Below are 20,646 nucleotides of genomic sequence, written 5' to 3' on the forward strand. Positions count from 1 at the left end.
AGGAAATTACAGAGAGCCAGTTCTGACTGGTACAGAGAACACCAGAAACAAAGGTTGTGGAACGAAACACCCCCTAAAGGAACCCTGGATTAAAAACCCTCCTGAGAGCTGGAGCAATTCAGAGATCAACAGTGGACCTCGGATGGCCTGAGCCCAGGACAGAACTCCTGTCCATCCTTCCCCCTCTTCTTCTTATATTACACCCAGGCTATCCCACCTAGGGGGGAGGGATAGCTCAGTGGTTTGAGCATTGGCCTGCTAAACCCAGAGTTGTGAGTTCAATCATTGAGGGGGCCACTTAGGGATCTGAGGCAAAATCAGTACTTGGTCCTGCTAGTGAAGGCAGGGGGCTGGACTCAATGACCTTTCAAGGTCCATTCTAGGAGATAGGATATCTCAATTTTTTTTTTTTGACCAGCCTCGGGTAGAGCATGTGTGAGTATGAAAGTGGGTTAGGGCTTGGGGAACTAACGCTTTCTTCCTTCCTTTGAATGACGTGGGGAGGACCCATCACTCTCCACTGCTATTTTATTATTTTATTATTAAAGCTTTAAAACTTAGACCCTTGGTTTGTTTCGTCATCTCCTCCCCTAAAGATCCTGTGGCCTCAGCCTGATCACCTGATGCCTCAGGCAGATTAGTAACAAAAACCTGTCACAGTTTTGGTGGAGAATTGAGGATGGGGGGAGCCCTGCGGAGCGCACCAACTGTTCTGCTCTTGGTATTTCATGTTTGCTCTGTCTGCTACTGTTGATCATTCACGTTGAGGATTTTATGATTAAAGGTGAGCCCCACCCGTAGTATGACTGATAAATGGAGGGAGGCTTAGTGTTCCTCTCTCCACCCCGGTTGGCAGGGGGAGGGTGCAGGTCGGTCTACCCCCGGTCGTAGCAGTAATAGGAGGAGGACTTAGAGATTCTCGCTCCAAGCGGACAATCTTCAGTGCATACACACTCAGTTGTAGTATGACTGAGTAGAAGAGGAGAGCTTAGGGTTTCTCACTCAGCCCGAGAGGGGCACTTGCAGAGGAGAGCTTTGGGTTTCTCGCTCAGCCCAAGGGGGCAGTTGGTGTATGGACCCTCGGTGGGAGCAGACCGAGTAATACTCGGGGAGACTTAGGGGCCAGGCCTGGGGGTGGTGTTAGGCAAGTGTCTGGTGGTTGGGCCACCCATGTAACCCAGCCGGAATCAGCCCAAAAAGGTGACATGACCCCCGCCCGGGGATTCACCAACTGCAAGGCGAAGGGTGAGGGTCAGGTGCTGTGATAAATTAAGGTGGGGGGTAGCTGCCTTTGATGGACACCCAGCCAGACAGTTAGCTGTAAAATCCCTCTTGGTAGCTGTTCTCTACTTGCTTTACCTGGAAAGGGTTAAAAAGTTTCCCAGGTAAAGAAAAAAACAGTGGGCACCTGACCGAAAAAGCCAATGGGAAGGCTAGAACTTTTTAAATTTGGGAAAGAAACTTTCCCTTTGTTCTGTTGTTCTCTCTGGGCAGCAGAGACACAGAGCAGCAATGGAATAAGCAGGAATGCTGTGTAAGGTTTGAACCAGGTACGGAAAATTATCTTCCATACCTAGAAGGAATTATTTGGCTAGGGAATTTTTAGATAAATGAGATCACGTTTATTTCTTTATTTTGGCTTGTGAATCTCCTCTGTGCTAAACCCAGATGCTTTTGTAACCTTTAAGCTGAACCCCAAAGAAAGCTATTTGGGGTGCTTAATTTTTGGAATTGCTCTTTTAAAATCTAACAAAAGCTTAAGTTCCAGGCTTTTTGTTTTTAATAAAATTTAACTTTCTTAAGAACAGGATTGGATTTTTGGTATCCTAAGAGGTTTATGCATATGCTGTTTGATTAGCTGGTGGCAATAGCTAATTTACTTTGTTTTCTTTTTCAGCTCTTCCCCAGGCAGGGTGGGGACTGGGTGAAACGGCTTGAGGGTACCCCCACAGGGGGGGAATTCTCAAGTGCTCCTTCTGGGTCCAAGGGGTTTTTTTGCATTTGGGTTTACCAAACCAAGGTCAGAGAAAAGCTGTAACCTTGGGAGTTTAATACAAGCCTGGAGTGGCAAGTATTAATTTTTAGAATCTGTGTGGGTCCCCACCTTCTCAAAGTGACAGAGTGGGGATTCAGCCTTGACAGGTGCAATGCCGGAATGGCAGCAGGAGGGATGGACCACGACAGACCGGCCCTTTGCAATAGAAATTGGCTCTAGGGACGTGGAATGTCACTTTGTTGGCTGAGAAAGAGCCAGAACTGTTGGAAGAGGTGGAAAGGTTCTGGCTAGATAGAGTCAGTCTCACCTCCACACATAGCACTGGCTCTGGAATTAAACTTCTCGACCGAGGGTGGTCTCTTTCCTACTCTGGAGTGGTCCCATGTGAGAGGCCCCGGGCGGGTGTGGGGATACTCACAGTTCTCCGGCTGACTGCTGCGCAGTTGGAGTTTGTCCCGGTCGACGAGAGGGTTGCCTTGATGAGACTTGGGTCTCAAAGAGGAAAACCTTGACTGTTGTTTATGCCTATGCGCCTAACAGCAGTCCAGAGTACACGGCTTTTTTGGAGATGGTGGGATTGTTGCTCAATAGACTGCCACTTACCGACTCTGTCTGTCTACTGGGGGACTTCAATGCCCACACCGGGAATGATAGAGATACCTGGAGGGGAGTGATTGGGTGGAACAGCCTCCCTGACCTGGATCTGAAAGATGAGTTGTTATTGGATCTGTGCTAGTCATGAACTGCCCATAATGAACACTATGTTCAAACACAAGGTTGCTCATAAATGTACTTGTTAACAGAGCACCTTGGACCGAAGATCAATGATCGACGTCATAGTCGTCTTATCGGATCTAAGGCTGTATATTCTGGACACCAGGGTGAAGAGAGGGGCAGAGCTGTCAACTGATCACCACTTGCTGGTGACTTGGACCCAATGCATGGGACGCCGGCCATACAGACATGGGAGGCCCAAGCGATCGGTGCAGGTCGCCTGGGAATGTCTGGGGGAGGACCCTGTGAGGAAAGAATTCAATTCCCACCTCTAGAAGAACTTCATCCTGCATTCCGGGTGAGGTCTTGGACATTGAGTCCGAATGGACCATGTTCAGGGACTCCATCATTGAGGCAACAACTGCTGCAGAGATGGCCTTCCTCATGGTGATGGCATATGACCACTATGTAGCCATCTGCCTTTGTCTGCATGACAGAAAAATCATGAACAGAAGTGCATGTGTCCAGATGGCAGCTGGTTGCTGGGTCAGCAGCACAATCTATTCATTGTTTCTTACTGTTGATACCTTCCTTCAGGCTGCACTTCTGTGAAGGTCTCCTGTACTAATATACATGGCCATGAAATTTTGCTTCTTGTCTGTTGCTCAGTCTTTGGCTCCATGGTCATTATTTCCATATTTGTGTCCTACATTCACATTTTCTCCACTATGCTGAGAATCCCTTCTACACATGGCAGGTACAAAGCCCTTTCTATCTGCCTGCCCCACCAGACTGTGTTTTCTTTATTTATGAGCACCACCATGTTCACCTACATGAGGCCAAAATCAATGTCCCCACTGTATCAGGGCCTGCTGGATGCTGTAATGCCCCTATTGAATCCCATGATTTACAGCCTCAGAAACAAGGAAATAAAACATGCTTTGGGGAAAATAATAGGAAGGACATTTGTCATGAAGAAAAATTAATCCCTCTCCTCTGTCTCTTAGAGATTGTCCAGATAACACACATGATGAAATAAAACCATTCCCATGTTTCACCAGGACTGATTGACCAATTCAGACCCTCATAGATTACAAGGCTGTAAGGGACTATTATGATCATCTAGTCTCACCTATTGGGTAACACAGGACAGAGAATTTCCCCCCAGTGATTCCTGCATCTAGCCAACATTTTGTGGTTGAGAGAGAGAGAGAGAGAGAGATTTAGAAAGACATCTTTGTTAATCTGTATCCCTACATGTGATTTAGGAGCTGTGTGTGTTGGTCTAAGAGGAGGGATGAGACAGTTCCAACACCTTCCCCCACAAGCCAGATACAGTCACAAAACCAATTACTGTAAGTCATTAAAGCTGAATGGGTCCAGCCACCCAGAGAATGGAGCATGCAAGATGGGGCATAGATGGCCTGGCTAGATACTCCAGCCTTCTGAGGCAGAAGGAAGATTTCACACAACTGAGAAATACTATATGTGGGTCCAGATGCACAGGGAGGGTGGGGGCTTTCAATTCCCCCAGTTTTCTCTGGAAGAGGGAGACAGAATCACAGTGAGAATATGAGCCCCGGCTGGGTCTTAGAAGTTTCTTGGCTTCCTAAGAGCGTGTGAGTTGGTTCATGTCTTCTCCTGTAACTCAAGAGGGACCCATCACAGTCAGCTTGCAAAGAAGGGTACATTTCATAGAAAGCATAGAATATCAGGGTTGGAAGGGACCTCAGGAGGTCATCTAGTCCAACCCCCTGTGCAAAGCAGGACTAATCCCCAGACAGATTTTTGACCCAGGTCCCTAAATATCCTCCTCAAGGATTGAACTCACAACCCTGGCTTTAGCAGTCCAATGCTCAAACCACTGAGCTACCCCTCCCCCCGATTTAGAGGGGACTAAATATAGTATCATACTTCCATAGAGTTTAAGGCCAGAAGGGACCATTAGATCATCTGGTCTCACCTCCTCTACACAACAGGACATAAAATTTCACTTGGCTATCCCTGTATTGAGCCTGATAATATGGGTAAGGCTAAAGTATTTCAGTCCTCAGCAGACGGACCCTGTTGTGAGACTGTGATGATGTAGGAATTTTTGCAATGTTTTCTATAAATCCCGTGTGTGTCTCAGTTTCCCCGGTATGCTGCATTGTTACCTTGTGGGAGGATAAGAATTGGATGCTGGAAGGAGTCAGGGCTCTCACCTGGGACCTGACCGACGAGAGATGGAGAGAGACAAAGAGCTTGAACAACAATGTTCACTGTAGCTTGGCAGGGCTCTGGGCTAACCAGAAGGGACTTGGACTATGTTTTAACCTTCAGTTGTCTGTGCTAATCTAAGGACTTTCCATGCTGCATTCCAGACCCTACTTTATTGACAACGCTGTTTGAGTGACACTGCAAATGCTAGGTGAGGTGCATTAATCCCTGAAGAGTGGACAAGACTCTACCAGGAGCCTGTCTCAGCTGGACTCACTGAACAGAGCTCATGGTGCGAAGCAGGAGGGCTGAAGCCCCAGAGGTTCATTCAAGGAGGCAGTGAGGCTTAGCCTATGCAGGAAGAGCGAGACCCCTAGGGGGTCTGGCACACTGAGGAGGTTCCTCCTAGAGACTGTTCCAAATCTGGGCGCATATCACCAGTCCTGTGGATCCATGACAGAGCCACAGGCAGAGAACAGGAGAGATTGAGGTGCCACCAATGCCTTAGGCCCCTGCAACAGTAGGGAATTGATTAGGTCTGACATGCCCAGATGGTCCCAGAAGGTGACCCGGGCCCCATGCTGCTGAGGAAAGTGAAAAATCCCCAAAGTCCCTGACAATCCAAACTGGGGAGATTTAGGTGAGCAATAGGGCTTGGAGCATGTGAGCCAGACCCACTAACCAGGCATCGAGAAAAAAGGATTCTCTGGGTCACCTCAGAGCACTGGTCCACCCTGTCCAGTGCCCTGCTCCAGCTGAGGCCAATATTTGATGCTTCAGATGAAGAGTGGAGGAGGAAGGAAATCCATCTGACCAATTGTGTATTGGGGAAAAAAGTCCTACCTGCCCCATGCAGACAGCCAGCTGAAGATCTGAAGCATGAACTTTCATTAGATGTGAAAAGGCTGTTTGTTGTTGTGAAACCTGTTTTTTAAAGGTTTGTTCCAATTGCTAAATAAAATACTGTGTTTTAAGGTGGATATTGGTCAATTTCACCAGTCACAGGTTCCTGGAGTGAGGAAACACAGGTGCCTGAAATCCAGTTGGACATGCAGGGTGATAAGCAGTTGGTATGTGGGATAGAGTACCTAGGTCCTGGTCTGAGAGTGCAAGGAGCATGAAATTCCGCTCTGAGTCAGATGAGGGCATGAGGCTCAACACCTGAGGTGGGTGTTTTCAGAGATACCAGAGAGTAGGGAGAGGTGTTCTAGCCCATAACCAGCTCTACCCTTGGCACTGCCATATGACAGTGACATTATCAGGAAACTTCTGCAGGTCGTAAAAACAAGGATCCTGGGGAATAATTTCAAATCATGAAAGATGAGAAATGGCCTAATACTCCTTGACTTCAAAGGGAGCAGATTGGGGGACTGAGCGATTGCTCTAGGCATTGTCCAGCAAGGAAGTGTCTGGAAAGGAAAGGCCCTAATCATGATGTGGGCTTAAGAGGTAGAAGGTTTGGTGCCCCATATTTCTCTCCTCAGTACTGCTTGTAACAGGATAATGCACAGAGTGAAGCACTCAGGGAGAAGTGAATTGGGCCAATCTCATCCAGTGAGTCTGCAGCAGACCCAGGAATTAAACCTAGACCTCAAGACCCACACGGTCTGGCCAGCATGTCTCCTGAGAAATCAGCCATGCCAAGTGATTGCAAAGGACACAGGGACTTTCACTAGGGCATTTGGGACTCCACCATCTGAGACCAATAAATGTACTCCTGGGAAGGAGTCAGGTCCTTAATAATATGAAGACAGGGAAAAGGGGGCCTAGCATAAACTTTCAGAAGTTATTAGTGACTTGGGTGACTCAAGGGGGCACCCCTCAGAAAAGAGACACCTTAAAATGAGCCTGGTTTTCAGAGGGCAGGTCCTCGGCACTTTCTGTGGGTCAGGAGCAGTTAAAGGTGTCTCACCCTGGACACCCAAAATCTCCAGTCGCTTTTGAAAACTGAGACCAATGTGCTAATAATATCCCCTGGCTTATTCACTGAGTTTTCGGTGGGCTGCTGTAATGAACTGAACATCTCAGTCAGTTCCTTGTGGGCAGAAGGACATATCATGCAAACTGGCCCTCTGTGCACAGTGATGTGCACCACACTGGTCAGTCTCTTAAGAGAGATCAAGGATTGAATTTGACATGGAGAACGGATTTCCCAGGGTGCCCGCTAGGGAATGGCTGAAGCTCTTTGCACAGAGTGGGATGAGGTAGGGTGAAGCCAGTACCAGAGCTTTACATTTTTGTTACTTAACTATATAAACATTCACTTTCTGGAATGGCGGAAACATTCAGGGCGAGGGAAAGACAAGTGGATGCAGAGTGCCTGGTAGGCATCCCAGTGCCCTCAAAATGTAGGTCAAGATTTGGAGCAACGCTAAATCAGTTTTATCATTTTACATCCTTCAGCACATTATTTCAGCTATGGTTTCACACGGCATGGCAGAGTCAATTACATTGTCTTCCCTAAACCCATGGGGGCCAAATGCATTCCTGGTGTAACTCCACAGAAGAAATCCAACTCATGGCAAGAATGTGTCCAGCCCATTTGGTTGAGTTATTTCCTCCTGAATCCACTCCAGTGCCCCACTGGGGATAACCGGAGCAGTGTGCTCCCCATAGTTGGCTCTCAGGAAACCCGCACAGTTTGTTAGTTTTAGTTGCTATTGCTACCTGCATTCCTGAGCTGTTGGGATGGTCCTTGTACACGGTGCAGAAGCTGAACATGGGGGCAAGGATTGTGAATGGTCGGTGCTTCAGGGTGTCCTGAGAAAGTGTGATAGTTCTTGATTTTAACCCCACACTGGCCATTGGGAAGCAAATGAGGTCTCATTTCACACCACATTCACATGTGACTATCACAGAGAGCTCAGTGTAAACAGGGAGTGTCTGGCTCAGGGCACAGGGAACAAGGTAGGTCCCTTCCTCATTAGGGACCTTCTTCAGATCAGTCCAATAGAGTAGTGCCCAGAAGCTGTCCACTTTCTGACCCCTGTGAAAAGAGTGGGTGACATTTCTCAAGGACCTGTGCAAAAAACCAGAGCACACGCACCCAACCAATGCATCTGAGCTAATCGGCTCCTTTGGGAGACTCAGCGGAGACCAAGGACCAGCCCTGACCCAGAGAGACCGTCTCACAGCACAAGAGGGGAACTCAGTTCCCAGCTCCCGTTAAGTCATTGGCCTCTTTTTGGAAATTGCACCAACCATCAGATGGGGGGAAATCACAGGCAAACATGTCAGGGGCGGGGTTTCTAGAGATGGACCAGAGCCAGAACCCCACAACACAAGCTCTTCTTGACCCGAATAGCTCAGGTTGGGCCTATCTGTGGCTATATCAGTCAAGAATATCCATCTTCATTCAACGGAACTATTCCCAGTGTTTATAAAGAAGGAAATGACGAGTTATGCTCCCATTAGAAGCATGAGGGGGGGGGAGGCTCATGATATTAAAAATTCAAAATTTTTTGGCAGACTTAGTGGGAGACCCTGACCAAGGGATTGGACAGCTATCTTGCTGCAAGGAAATGTGGTGAGAATCTTACCTTGAACCAAGATTGCAGTTTTGTTAAGTCTGAGTCACTAGAAAGCGTATTTCATTTTTATTTGCTTGCTTGTAACCATTTCTGACTTTATCCCTGATGCTTGAACTCACCTGAAACCTCTCTCTTTTCATTAATAAACATATTTTAATTTTTATCTATACCAACCCAGTGCTGTGTTTGATTTGAAGTGATTGTTAACTACAGTTAAAGCCACTACTTGTTGTGCTTTAGTCTCTGTAAGGCAGCAATGGACATTATTATTACTTCTCTAAATGTTTCAGGGGAAGGCTGGACATTTCAGGGCAGATGGTTTTGGGGAAATTTGGGACTGGGGTGTGTGTTGGGGCCACTTGGCTAGTAATAACCAAGGCTGGTAGAGACCACAGTGTGGCTGTGATGTTACAAGCAGGCTGCTGGAGTCAGAGTTGCTGAACCAAGTCTGCTTAACACAGAGACACTTAGTTCATGTTGTATGCTGACTGGGAACATGCAGCCAAGGAGTTACAGCAGCAGATTATTTTAAGGTACTCAGAGCTATAGGACAAGCAGTGGCACAACTTCTCACTCGTCTGGGTTGTACCCCAAAATGTGACAATCACCTATGTCCTGTCATCTGTAAGCATTATCAAAACAAATCTATGTAAGAGAAAGAGACTGGTAAAACAAGACTCAAGACAGGCAAAAGCTAGGCCAACATCTTGGCATATGTATTACCCCATCCAAACTCATTTACTATCCATAATTATAAACTATTAAATTAACTAACAAAACCCTTTTTTTACCATTCAGCAATTCTTCAACTGTATATTTCGGTATCATAATTCAGCATATGTGTATCATTCATACCAGCCAAACTATTCATTAACCTTTACATTTATTTGCATAAGAGAATTATAGGGAATACAATGATGGGTTTTCAGGGGACTTTTGCTCAAAGTTCTAGCATCAGGCTTGTCAATTATTAAAAGGCCTTCTTTGTAATTTTGCCCATTGCATCTTGACGGGTGATCTTTCAGTTTTGGAGTTTGATGATCAGTTGTTCCTCAACACTACTCACTTACCTACCTCAGGGATTTATACTGCCAACATCAGCACGCTATCTGAGCATATTACACATAATCAATAGCCATAGTTTAAATCCTGAGTGGACTTCATAGAGTCTCTGCCTCCTCTTCTCCTTTGGGATAAAAATTCTGCTTGGGATTGTAGTCTTTGCTGGAGCCCGAGGCATAACTAGCAGTGTGAATGAAAGACTAGGAACCAGAGTAGGTCTGGGCTTGGCAGAATAGTAACTCACCCGGTGTCAGGTAACCAAGTAAGCACACCCCTGACTGGAGAGGATGGTACAAAACGACATATCTCTCAAGTAACTATGTAAATGCATTCCTAAGAGATGGTACAAGAGCACACTGACCCCTCGTAAATATAAGGAGAGGATGACAGGATAATGGATAAGTATGTTGTGTTTGAACTAGCAGATACAAGGTGTAGGCCTGGTAACTAACAACATCTGGAGTGTAATACCTAACTTGTGTGTATCAATGTATAAAAGGAGATGTCATAGGAGGGACATCTAGGTCTAGGGGACAGGATCCTGTTTTTGTGTTTGAACTGGTACCATTGTCACAGGCATACATGCATTAGTGCACCTGTAGCTCCTATGGGGTGCTAGTACCGCGCTTGGCCGACAATACACCTGGCCGAGCACCTTCTCCACTGAACTGAGCCTCCGGTCTTTCTTACGAATGACATTAAGGTCTGCTGAATCAGTATGCTGCTCTCTTTGCTTGTGCAGCTAACACCGGAGCTCCAAGAACAGCACACTAGCAGCATTAACAACTTAGCAGCCTTAACAACACTTTGCAGCAGTAATAACACTGATGACCCCAACCACTCATTTGGTAAGTGGGAAAACGTGGCCTGGAATCTGTAGGATCAGGGCAGAGACTGTAGCCCTGAAGAAGAAGAGTAAGAAATGTAGAATATTACAAACTATGGGTATAGCCATTAGATGGCTAAGACAACATGCCACAAAATTGGCAGGGCAAATATGGGTCATGATCCGGTATCAGATATGAGCTGGATACAGAGCTTCCTTAATGCTCTGCCAGGTATGGCTGAGGTCAGCTTAAACAAGTTATTTCACACACATGGCAATGTCGTGGCTGAGCAGTACAATGCAGTTTAGCATTCCATCACAGGGGGAACCCAGGGTGCTGCAGATCAGGGTTGAACACTTGAACAGAATTGTGTGTTGTGGGGAGCCCAGGGCTTGGATAGTAAGGGGGACTGTGGGTCAGGATTGGTGTGCATGCACAGAGCTCTGTGTGTGTGGGAACCCAGAGATGGAATATTGGAGGTGGGGAGTAGAGGGGGAGGTGTGGGTTAGGACTGAGGGCATTGGCAGAACTGGGGGTTGTAGACAGCACAGTAATGCCTGTCACAACCCAGGTGCATTGGCTGATCTCTGTCACTGAGGCCTAGAAACATGGAATTGCCTTTTGCTCACTGCCTCTGGGCTGGGCTGCCTTTGCTAACCTAGTGGGAATCTGAGGTCTGTTTACATATCAGTTTCATTGCAAATCCCCCCCCTCCCTCCACTTACATTCCCTCACTACCTGGGAGTCTGATGGAATTGATGAAGGAAGAGATCACCTTTCACAGGGGCTGGGAATGAATGGCTTGACCCCATTCACTTTACCCATAGGGGGGTATTTGACATAGGAACAAACCCTTCCCTTCCTTTGTCTAACTTCAATCAATGCCTCTGACTTTCTTTTCTAATCAGCCCTGATGAGACTGCCACTGAGACCTGCATTTCCCAACATTTCCATTCTAATGGCCCTCAGTCAGTGGGACCTATTAAAATGAGAGTAACTTTGCTTCTGCCACTGGCCCTTGATTCCTTGAGAGATTTGTCAGATCCCCAGGCAGTGTCCAGATCTAAGATGGGATTTCTCAGAGTCCTGATTAAGGCACGTGAAGTTATAATGACCCATGTGTCCTCCTCTAAATCTCTACAGAGTCACAGGTGCTGCATGGCTAATTGGAGAGACTGTTTTAGTAGCTGTGTTGCTAAGGGGGATGTTTTTAATGAGCACATAAGGAAGCAGGGTTGTTTTGTTTTGTTTTGTTTTTTGAATTAGTATTTTTATCCTAAGCAAAGCATTGGTGAAATTAACATGTTCCAAATGAAATTGATCAGCGTTCCTTCAGGCTAGGGAACCATCACTCCGGTTTTGTGATCAGACATATAGAAACAGCTGCATCCTTAAGGTCAAGCACCTTATACCCTATGGGCAGAATTTTCATTGCCACTTCTCTGATCAGCTACCAGGGACTGAGATAGCTCTTGTTAAAGTCTATCCCCTTGCCAATGCTGTCCTTGGCAGAGTGTTACATTCACACTGTGAGCCTCTTGTCAGCTCCAATTCCCACCTGCTTTGCCTGTGAAATTAGCAGCACACAGAATGAGAAGGAATATTCCTTAGTTTCCAAAAATCAGGATATAAAGCAAAATTAGTGCCTATGACTGTAACATGTACCCACTCAATAGCCACTTCCCAGTGAAGTCCACTTTCCACAGGGAAGGGTCCATTAGTGATAATAGATAGATAGATAGATAGATAGATAGATAGATAGATAGATAGATAGATAGATAGATAAGGGGAAATGTAAACACATTTAGCCAGGTAAACAGAGAGATGATTAGGCAGATGAATGACTTGCAAGGCAGATTCACAGATGTATAGGCAGGCAGTTAGACAGACCAATGATAGATGTAGTAAGATGAGGCCCAGAGACATAAACCCTTGGTATCAGAGGCCGGGTATGAGGCCTGAGGCCTGAACTGAAGTAATGGTCAAGATGTTGCTAACATAAGGCAAAGTTAGACTGTGAGCCAGAGGCAGGCCCTGCTCACAGAAGTTGGCAAGAAGAAGGGTGCTAAAAGAACGTATGCCAGGATGGCACCAGAACAGCCTGGTATGAACACATCCCACAGAGATAACAAGGAACAGGCAGACCCAGCCTAAAGAAAAGGTCAAAAGGACAATATGATGGATAGACCTATTTACCCCAGTTGAGGATCTAGTCCATCATGGTAGAATCTGGTAAAATAACAATAACTATTTACTTTACCTAAATATTCAAGATCTGAAGGTGCAGGATCCTTTATTCACTGGAGATGACTTCTCTTTCCAACACCTAAGCATAAGGCAGAAAAGAATGCCCATCAGTGTAGGTGGGATAGTATTAAAATTGCTGGTCTGACAGATCCTGGGACTGGATGACAGAGAATGGATCATTTGATAATTGCCCTGTTCTGTTCATTCCCTCTGAAGTATCTTGCACTGGCCACTATCTGTAGACAGGATACTGGGCTAGATGGACCATTGGTCTGACCCAGTATGGCCATTCTTATGTTCTTACGGTCTTAGCGTAAAACAAGAGTTATTCCTTGAAGTTCAATCTATTAAGTTACTGAAGAGGTTAAGAGGTAGCTTAAATATGGTCTATAAAGGTCAGATTTTTATAGGGATTTAGGTGCCTAAAGATGCAGACAGAAATGTAGTGTAGATTTTAAAATCACCTCACTGCCATTGACATCAATGGGCGTTAAGCACCTAACTTGTCTAGGAACTTTTGAGAATCCCACTAGGTGCCTATCTGCATTTTTAGATGCCTAAATACCTTTAGCAATCTGGCCCTAAGTACCTGCAAAAGGAGAAGATTCCTGATAGTCGAAGTGTCCTTAATCTAGCAGACAAAAGCAGAACAAGATCCAATTGAGCCTGGAAATAAGAAGTAATTTTTTCACCATGGGGAAATTAACCATTAGAAAAACTTGTCAAGGGTGTGGTGAGTTCTCCATCACCTGAAGTCTTTAAATAAAGACTGGATGTCTCCTTCAAAAGATTCGCTGTAGCTCAGACACAAATTACGGGTTTGTTGAGGGAATCATTGGGTGAAATTCCCTGGCTGGGGTTATACAGGAGGTCAGAAGAGATGATCATAATGGTGCCTTCTGGCTTTAAAATCTATGAATCGCTGATGTCAGTGAGCCTGATTCTCCCTTCACTCATCCCAGTGTAAACCAGGAGTAACTCCACTAGAGTCAGTGGGGCTGATTCCCCTCTCAAACACCTGCTGTAAATCTTCCCCTTTCTGTGCCTCAGTTTCCCATCTGTAAAAGGGGGATAATGATCCTGGCCTCCTTGGTAAAGTGCTTTGAGATCTACTGATTTAAAGCGCACAGTCAACCTGTGGAACTCCTTGCCTGAGGAGGTTGTGAAGGCTAGGACTATAACAGGGTTTAAAAGAGAACTAGATAAATTCATGGAGGTTAAGTCCATTAATGGCTATTAGCCAGGATGGGTAAGGAATGGTCTCCCTAGCCTCTGTTTGTCAGAGGGTGGAGATGGATGGCAGGAGAGAGATCATTACCTGTTAGGTCCTAACCCTAGCCCACTCCCTCTGGGGCACCTGGCATTGGCAGACAGGAAACTGGGCTGGATGGACCTATGGTCTGACCCAGTATGGCCATTCTTATGTTATGCATAAGAGCTAAGTACTATTGTTATTCTTTGGCAGGCAGAAGAATATGTCTCATTGTGCTCTGTTGTTCAGCCAACTTTTTTTGGGACAAGATCCAAGAATAACGGATGGAGGTTTGACATAAGGCACGAGCATGTGAAAGTTGTTCAGAATTCAGGGCAGAGAAACTCTATGAAGGTAGGTGTATAAGTTCACAAAACCCACATGGGGATGTAGGAGTTTGGGGACTGGCCCTTGAGCTATTTATTTAATGACCGCACAAGCAATGCACTCAAAGTTCCTGAGAAAGTTTGTGGATTTCTCTGAAGATCATGTCCCCAGGCTGTCTCTGAGCAGTTGAAAAAAGCCTTCGTGAGGCAAACACTTTTATTTTGCCTGAACAGAGCAATTAAGAAGACAGTAGCATATCAGATATAGATCGTTTATTTTCAATTAAAAGTATATAAGGAGATATGCAAACAAACTTTTAAGGAGAGTTGATGGTTGACTCCATTAGGGTAGGCTGAGAGCTAGAACCTTTTGACAAGTTTCAAAGAGTGTGTGTTAGAGAAACAGCATTATTGTCTGCTTTTTTTAAAAAAAACATAGCTGTATTGGTTTTCTCTCCATGTTCAGAGATCAGTTTCTTCCACATCTAATGTGATATTTCCCCCCCAATTCTGGATACATCCACAGATCCAACACAGTGAGTATGTTTTGAAAATTCTTTGAATATTTCCCCAGAATATGTAGGATTTACACAAATTTAATTGAAATCAGAACGTTTTCTTGTTATTATTATTCCTAACATTCAAATTAATACTAGTTTAGATTCCTTAAGCAGAACAAATTTTGCATTCTGATTTTCTTTTCATTGTTTATGCCAGGTTTTTTTAAGCTAGGATTTTCATCGGAGTCTAAAGGAGTTAGATGAACAAATCCCACTGAAATGCAATGTATGTGGATGCCTAATTCCCTCAAGCATCTTTGAGAATGCCAGCCTGTGCTTCTGCATGGTGCTCACACTACAGTATAAAAACAGGTTAGACAATTTCTCTTGTGTTTATAGTCAGTTTCTGATCAGTTTCACCTTCTTACTGTCTTGCAGAATAATTGTAGTTTTGCAAATAATGCAGACTCTACACTTTCCAAAATAAAACAATCTTCCCCTGTATTTAGTCCAAATCAGATCTGATGTTTTTAGAGAGAAAAAATAAGTTTTTGACAAGAAGAAATGAAAAGAGAGAATGAAAAAGCTCTGTAGTCAGCACATCTCAGAAAGAAGGACATGGAGTCCATTCCATCTTGTGTACCATCAACATAATTATTTACTAAGTTCACGTCAGTTACATTTTTGAAAACATAGTAAAGACAGTGCAGTTTGCAGAGGGGCTCATTAAACTGAAGAAAATGGGGTCACACTTTGTATTGGGGCACTATATATAAATGCTTTCTAAATAGGGTTGGACGGCTTCGATTTTTATCGGGAAATGTCAATAAATCCTATTTCACCATACACGCACAAACCGATGAAAAAATATTTTCATTGATAATAATTGAAATTGATAGGTAGGCAAAGTAAGGCAAATGCTGCTTGAGAACTTATTAGGGTTTGATTAAAAGCTATTTACTTTGTGTATTTTGACACATGATGTTGACAGTTTGTGTTTTAACGGTTATAAAGCTTTAAATGTTTGAATCTCAGCATGTATGTGTCTGTTACAGCTTTCCCCCTATTCCATTTTGTTTCTTACAGCTGTCCCCTTACTCCATTTTGTTTTTGTTCTCCTCCTGTGGCCGCCCCTCCCTGGCTGTTAAGTTGTTTACCAGGGCCACTGCCCTTCTCAAAGGGAGGGCCCCTTAAGTTGTTTACCAAGAGCCATTGCCCTTCTCAAAGGGATGGCCACTTGTGCGGCGTGCTAAGTGGGACCACTGCCCTGTTCAAAGGGTTGGTCCTGTTATCACCTTGTTAAACCTGGGCTCGGTGTAGGGTAGGCAATGTCCAGAGCTGCAAGACCTAATGTGTTTTTGAGATCCTGGGCATGAGTCTTAGGCCTCATGTGCTTTTGAGTCCTGAGGTGGGAACTCACGCCTATGGTCCAGGACTCTGCCCAGGCATGTCTCTATGCTCACCTGCAGTTTTTCCCTGTATCTCCTCCCCTGTGACAGAAGGAGCCTATCAGGATTACTGGTGGGAAACTGCCTGAGTTTGCCTTTAAGAACAGGCATATTTGAAACAAACATCAGAAAGGTTCCTGCATTGCTACCTGGTCTGATCAGCCAGGGGTTCTGGGGGGTCCTTTCTCCGCTCTCGTTTTATTTTTGAGCGTACCCCCGTTTTTAAACCCCCCCCCACGAAGAACGAATTGCTGCCTGAGAGACCTCCTGATTATCAAGACCGTACCGAGCCCTCCTTGCTTCTTCTGATGTTGTTGCTGCTTCTGCCTTTGCTGCTGCCTTGGGGACTGGTAAGAATCCCTCTGTGAAACTTTCTATACTTTTATTACTTTAGCTGCTGGCTCTGTTTCCCCAGCACACAGACTCAAGCTAAACATTGGTCTGTGTCTTAAAACCTCTCTTAAACTCCTTGGTCTGTATCTGTAATCTGTTTCTTGCTTTGCAGCGCCTTTGCTGCTAGAAATAAGCCTGTGCCTTCCTGGACTGTATCCTGGGCTGCCAGCTTGCAGCCACCCCCGCCCCCGCTTGCAGCCACCACTAGTTAAATCCCCTTCCCCCCTTGGAGCTGTATCCTGGGCACACACCACTCTGCCCTCTGGAACTACCCCTAGTATAAGGTGCACCCATTAGGTTAGATTTTGTCTTTTAGTCTAGATAAATTGTAATTTCATTTTGCATAGCTGTAGTTAAGTTAGGTTTAGAAAATTGCTTGCATTGTACCCTGTAAGTTAGGCTTAAACAACTGTTGCATTGTGTTTTGTTACTTGCTAATTTGTGTAGTTTTGGTTAAGTTAAATCATAGATAAGATTTTGCTGTGTTTTGTATAATTGTCTCTCTGCTGTTTAAACTTGCAGCCTGTCTGCTCTCTGTGTCTCCCTGAGTTTAAATCTCCCTCTGCCTTTGGCCTCTGCTCCACCACGTGCTCCTCTTCCCCCATCCCCCAACCTCACTTCTCTACCACTTTCTTTCTCTCTCTCTCTCTTTCTCTCTGCTGTTTAAACTTGCAGCCTGTCTGCTCTCTCTTTTTCTAGCATAAAACCCCATTGGTCACCCCTTTTCTCTCTAACACACCTCACATTTTACATTTACACCACTGTGACACATTTTTACCTAAAGTTGTTGGTTATTTAACCCATTTTACCCATACTGTTAGTTGGTTATATGCTGCTGTGACACACTCTTTACATAGAAATTGTTAGCTACCTGTTACATTTATACTTCAGTGTTAATTGGTTACCAACTGTATTGTACACCACTGTATTGTACCCCACTATTGAAACCCCCTTTCCCATTTACTAGAAGAACCCCCCCCACCATTGTCTATTGTAAACACCCTATACACCCCATCCCATCGTATTTCATTGTTAAATTCCCACCACTTCCTTTTTCCTTTAATAAAGAAATTAATTGGCACCCCACCTGTGTGGTAATTGCTCCCCAAGATCCCATATACCTGCTGGCAGGGACAGTATGGTCATTGAATAATTATTGCCTGACAGTCCCCCATTGTCTGTCCCTGCCATAATTTCCCACACTGTGGAAATTTAATTGATAAAATAAAATAAAAATGTTTAAAACCCATACTTTTGCACAACTGTGCAAAAATACAAAAACAAGGCTTAAAAATAAACATTGATATTATCTGTTGAAATTATTTTTAAAAATGAATTTTTCCAAGCCTTCTTATAAGCAATTAAAAATTACAAGTATGTTAGAAACATAAGCAATATATGTTCCAGATGGTTATATGTGCATCAATAGAAAGTTTTACAAATGATTATGTCAGGGTTATAAGCAACATATTTTGACGGGTGGAAACAATACAAATTGCTCAAACATTTATTAAAGCATAAATTATTAATTAATTGAACCTTATTAGAAAGTATAACCAAAATGAGAGGTGAATGGAGTCTGGAAGTCTGTGGTACCATTACGATTACCAATGGTTCAGAGGAGGTATAAGTCAAATACGAGGGTATCACCATCCTCATCAACAGTGACAGCAATTGACTGTCCTTTTGTTGCTAGAGTCAGGGGCCCAAGTTGCCCACTAGAGGCCAGGCCCTTCCTTTAAGATGTCTCGAAGCAGACATCCAAAAACAGAGGCACCCCCAGATGAACAGTCTCTTTTGAAAATATAGGCCAGGACTCTTGGGTGCTGTTTCAGGCTCAGGGTGAGGAGTGTGTTCTAGTAGCTCAGAAAAAGGAACTGGGAATATGGATGCCCAGGTTCTGTTTCCAGCTCTGGTAGGTGAATGGGTGCCCATATCTGTCTAATGCCCTGAGCCGACAACATGCTGAGGGTTCCCAGCTCCCATTGAGAGTTAAATGTTCACTACACCATACAAATTGTGTTCAGAATCCTGATATATATGTGACTGCTCAGTTTGTTGTCTGTCAACAATGACCTGCATCTAACAAAATCACCTGTGTATTTTTTTGTCTTCCCTTTATGGTTTCATGTGTTTTGGCAGGTACACCAGCTGGCCCCAATGGTGTAGGGAAATCAAACCAATGTGAAGGAATTTATTCTGCGTGGGTTCCCTGGCTCTCGTTATTTGCAGATCTCAATCTTCATGCTATTCTTGTTCATGTACCTCCTGACACTCACAGGAAACATCACCATCATATCCTTACTGGGGACCCACCGTCGCCTCCGCACCCCTATGTACTACTTCCTCTGCAATCTCTCCTTCCTGGAGATCTGGTACACCACAGCTACCATCCCCAAGACTCTTACCAATCTCATGTCCCAAAGCAAAACCATCTCCTTCCTCAGCTGCCTCCTGCATATGTACTTTGTTTTCTCCCTAGGCTGCACTGAATTTCTACTCCTGGTTGTCATGGCCTATGATCGCTATTTGGCCATATGCCACCCATTGCGCTATAGCTCCATCATGAACAGCACCTTGTTCACTCAGTTGGCCATTGGCTCATGGGTAGGTGGCTTCCTGACTATTTCTGAGCCGGCGTTTCTGATCACCAGGTTGTCCTTCTGTGGCCCTACGGTCATCAACCATTTCTTCTGTGACATAGATTCTTGGACAGAGCTCGCCTGCACAGACACGCGCCTCTTTGAGATAGTGTACATATCTATGTGCTTTATTGTCATCCTGGGCTCCTGTGCAGTCATCCTGGTCTCCTACATTTACATCATCTCCACCATCCTGAGAATCCCATCTGCCCAAGGCCAGAAAAAGACCTTTTCCACTTGCTCTGCCCATCTCACCATTGTGGTTATATTGTACGGCTGCTCCATCTTCCTATACGTCAAGCCTTCTAAACAGAACTCAGTGGACATGAACAAAATTGTCTCTGTCTTCATTACTATTGTGACACCATTGCTTAACCCTTTCATTTACACTCTAAGGAACAAAGACGTCAAGGAAATCTTGAGAAAGGCTTTTCATAGGACATGACGTTATTGTCCAATGGCCTGGATATCATTGATTTAGGTAGGCAGCGAGGGGAAATCAAGTGAACCATCAAAACATACGAATATTAAATAAATCCTTTCTGGTATCTAAATAAAATCAAATAATAATAATAATAATGCAGAATTTGGCCCAGAATTTGGAAACTATATTACCGGGACTGAGTCTCATTTACAATAAGGCAACTTTCAATTCTTTTGGCAGTATAAACGGACCTTAAAATGGGTGTGATTGTAATTTACAGGGTCTGAAAGACCCTTTTACACTGCTGGAATGATGGAAAGGGGGTCTTATTTTCAGTGAGGATCAGGCCCTCGTTGTTTGTGTATATAAACTAGCCTGATATGATATATTTCTCCATTTTACCCAGATACTTGCTTCTGACATTTAGCAGTCGAGTACTCTTGATGTAGCTCCACAAGCATTGACATCACTTTGCTTACAATCCAGAAAATGTTGATAAGACTCTCTGAAAACTTGGAAAAGACTTGGACGTGACTGGAAAGCTGTGATAATACTTTGTCACATCTGTCAACACGATGATGCAAATTGGACAGCTTCTTACTATCTTTCACATGATTTGACATCTTTCTAGCTCTATTACAACATTTTGAGAAGGCTCTATGGTCCAGAAGCCAAAGGTATTTAGGTGCTAAAATCAGGCTCGGCCTTTCCAGGGAGTCTAAAGGAATTAGGCACCAAAACCTCATTCAATTTTGATGGGATTTGTGGGCCTAACTCTCTTGGGCACCTTTAAAAATTGCAACCTAAACAACAATCAAATATAATCATGGGTCTAGGTGTGGGTATTTTGACATGTGATGTTGACAATTTATGTTATAACAGCTTATAAAGCTTAACTTTTTGAAACTGAATGTCTATTGCCATTAAATAATTGCCTGGCCACTCCTCCTCCCACCCCCACCCCCTATAATTTCCCACAACTGCGAAAATTTAAATGGATCAAAATAAAAAGAATGCTTAAAAGTAAACATTGATATTATCCATCGAATTCTGCCAAGCCAATGTATATAACTTTATCCACATGGG

General features: G+C 44.4%; 1 pseudogene; it reads left to right on the forward strand.

Annotated features, from left to right (window-relative positions):
• The first annotated feature begins 18,654 nt into the window (after positions 1-18,654).
• On the forward strand, positions 18,655-19,581 carry LOC135888262 (olfactory receptor 6F1-like; annotated as a pseudogene).
• Positions 19,582-20,646: the final 1,065 nt, after the last annotated feature.

This window comes from Emys orbicularis, chromosome 13 (genome assembly GCF_028017835.1).
Source record: "Emys orbicularis isolate rEmyOrb1 chromosome 13, rEmyOrb1.hap1, whole genome shotgun sequence".
In the NCBI taxonomy this organism is placed as follows: Eukaryota; Metazoa; Chordata; order Testudines; family Emydidae; genus Emys; species Emys orbicularis.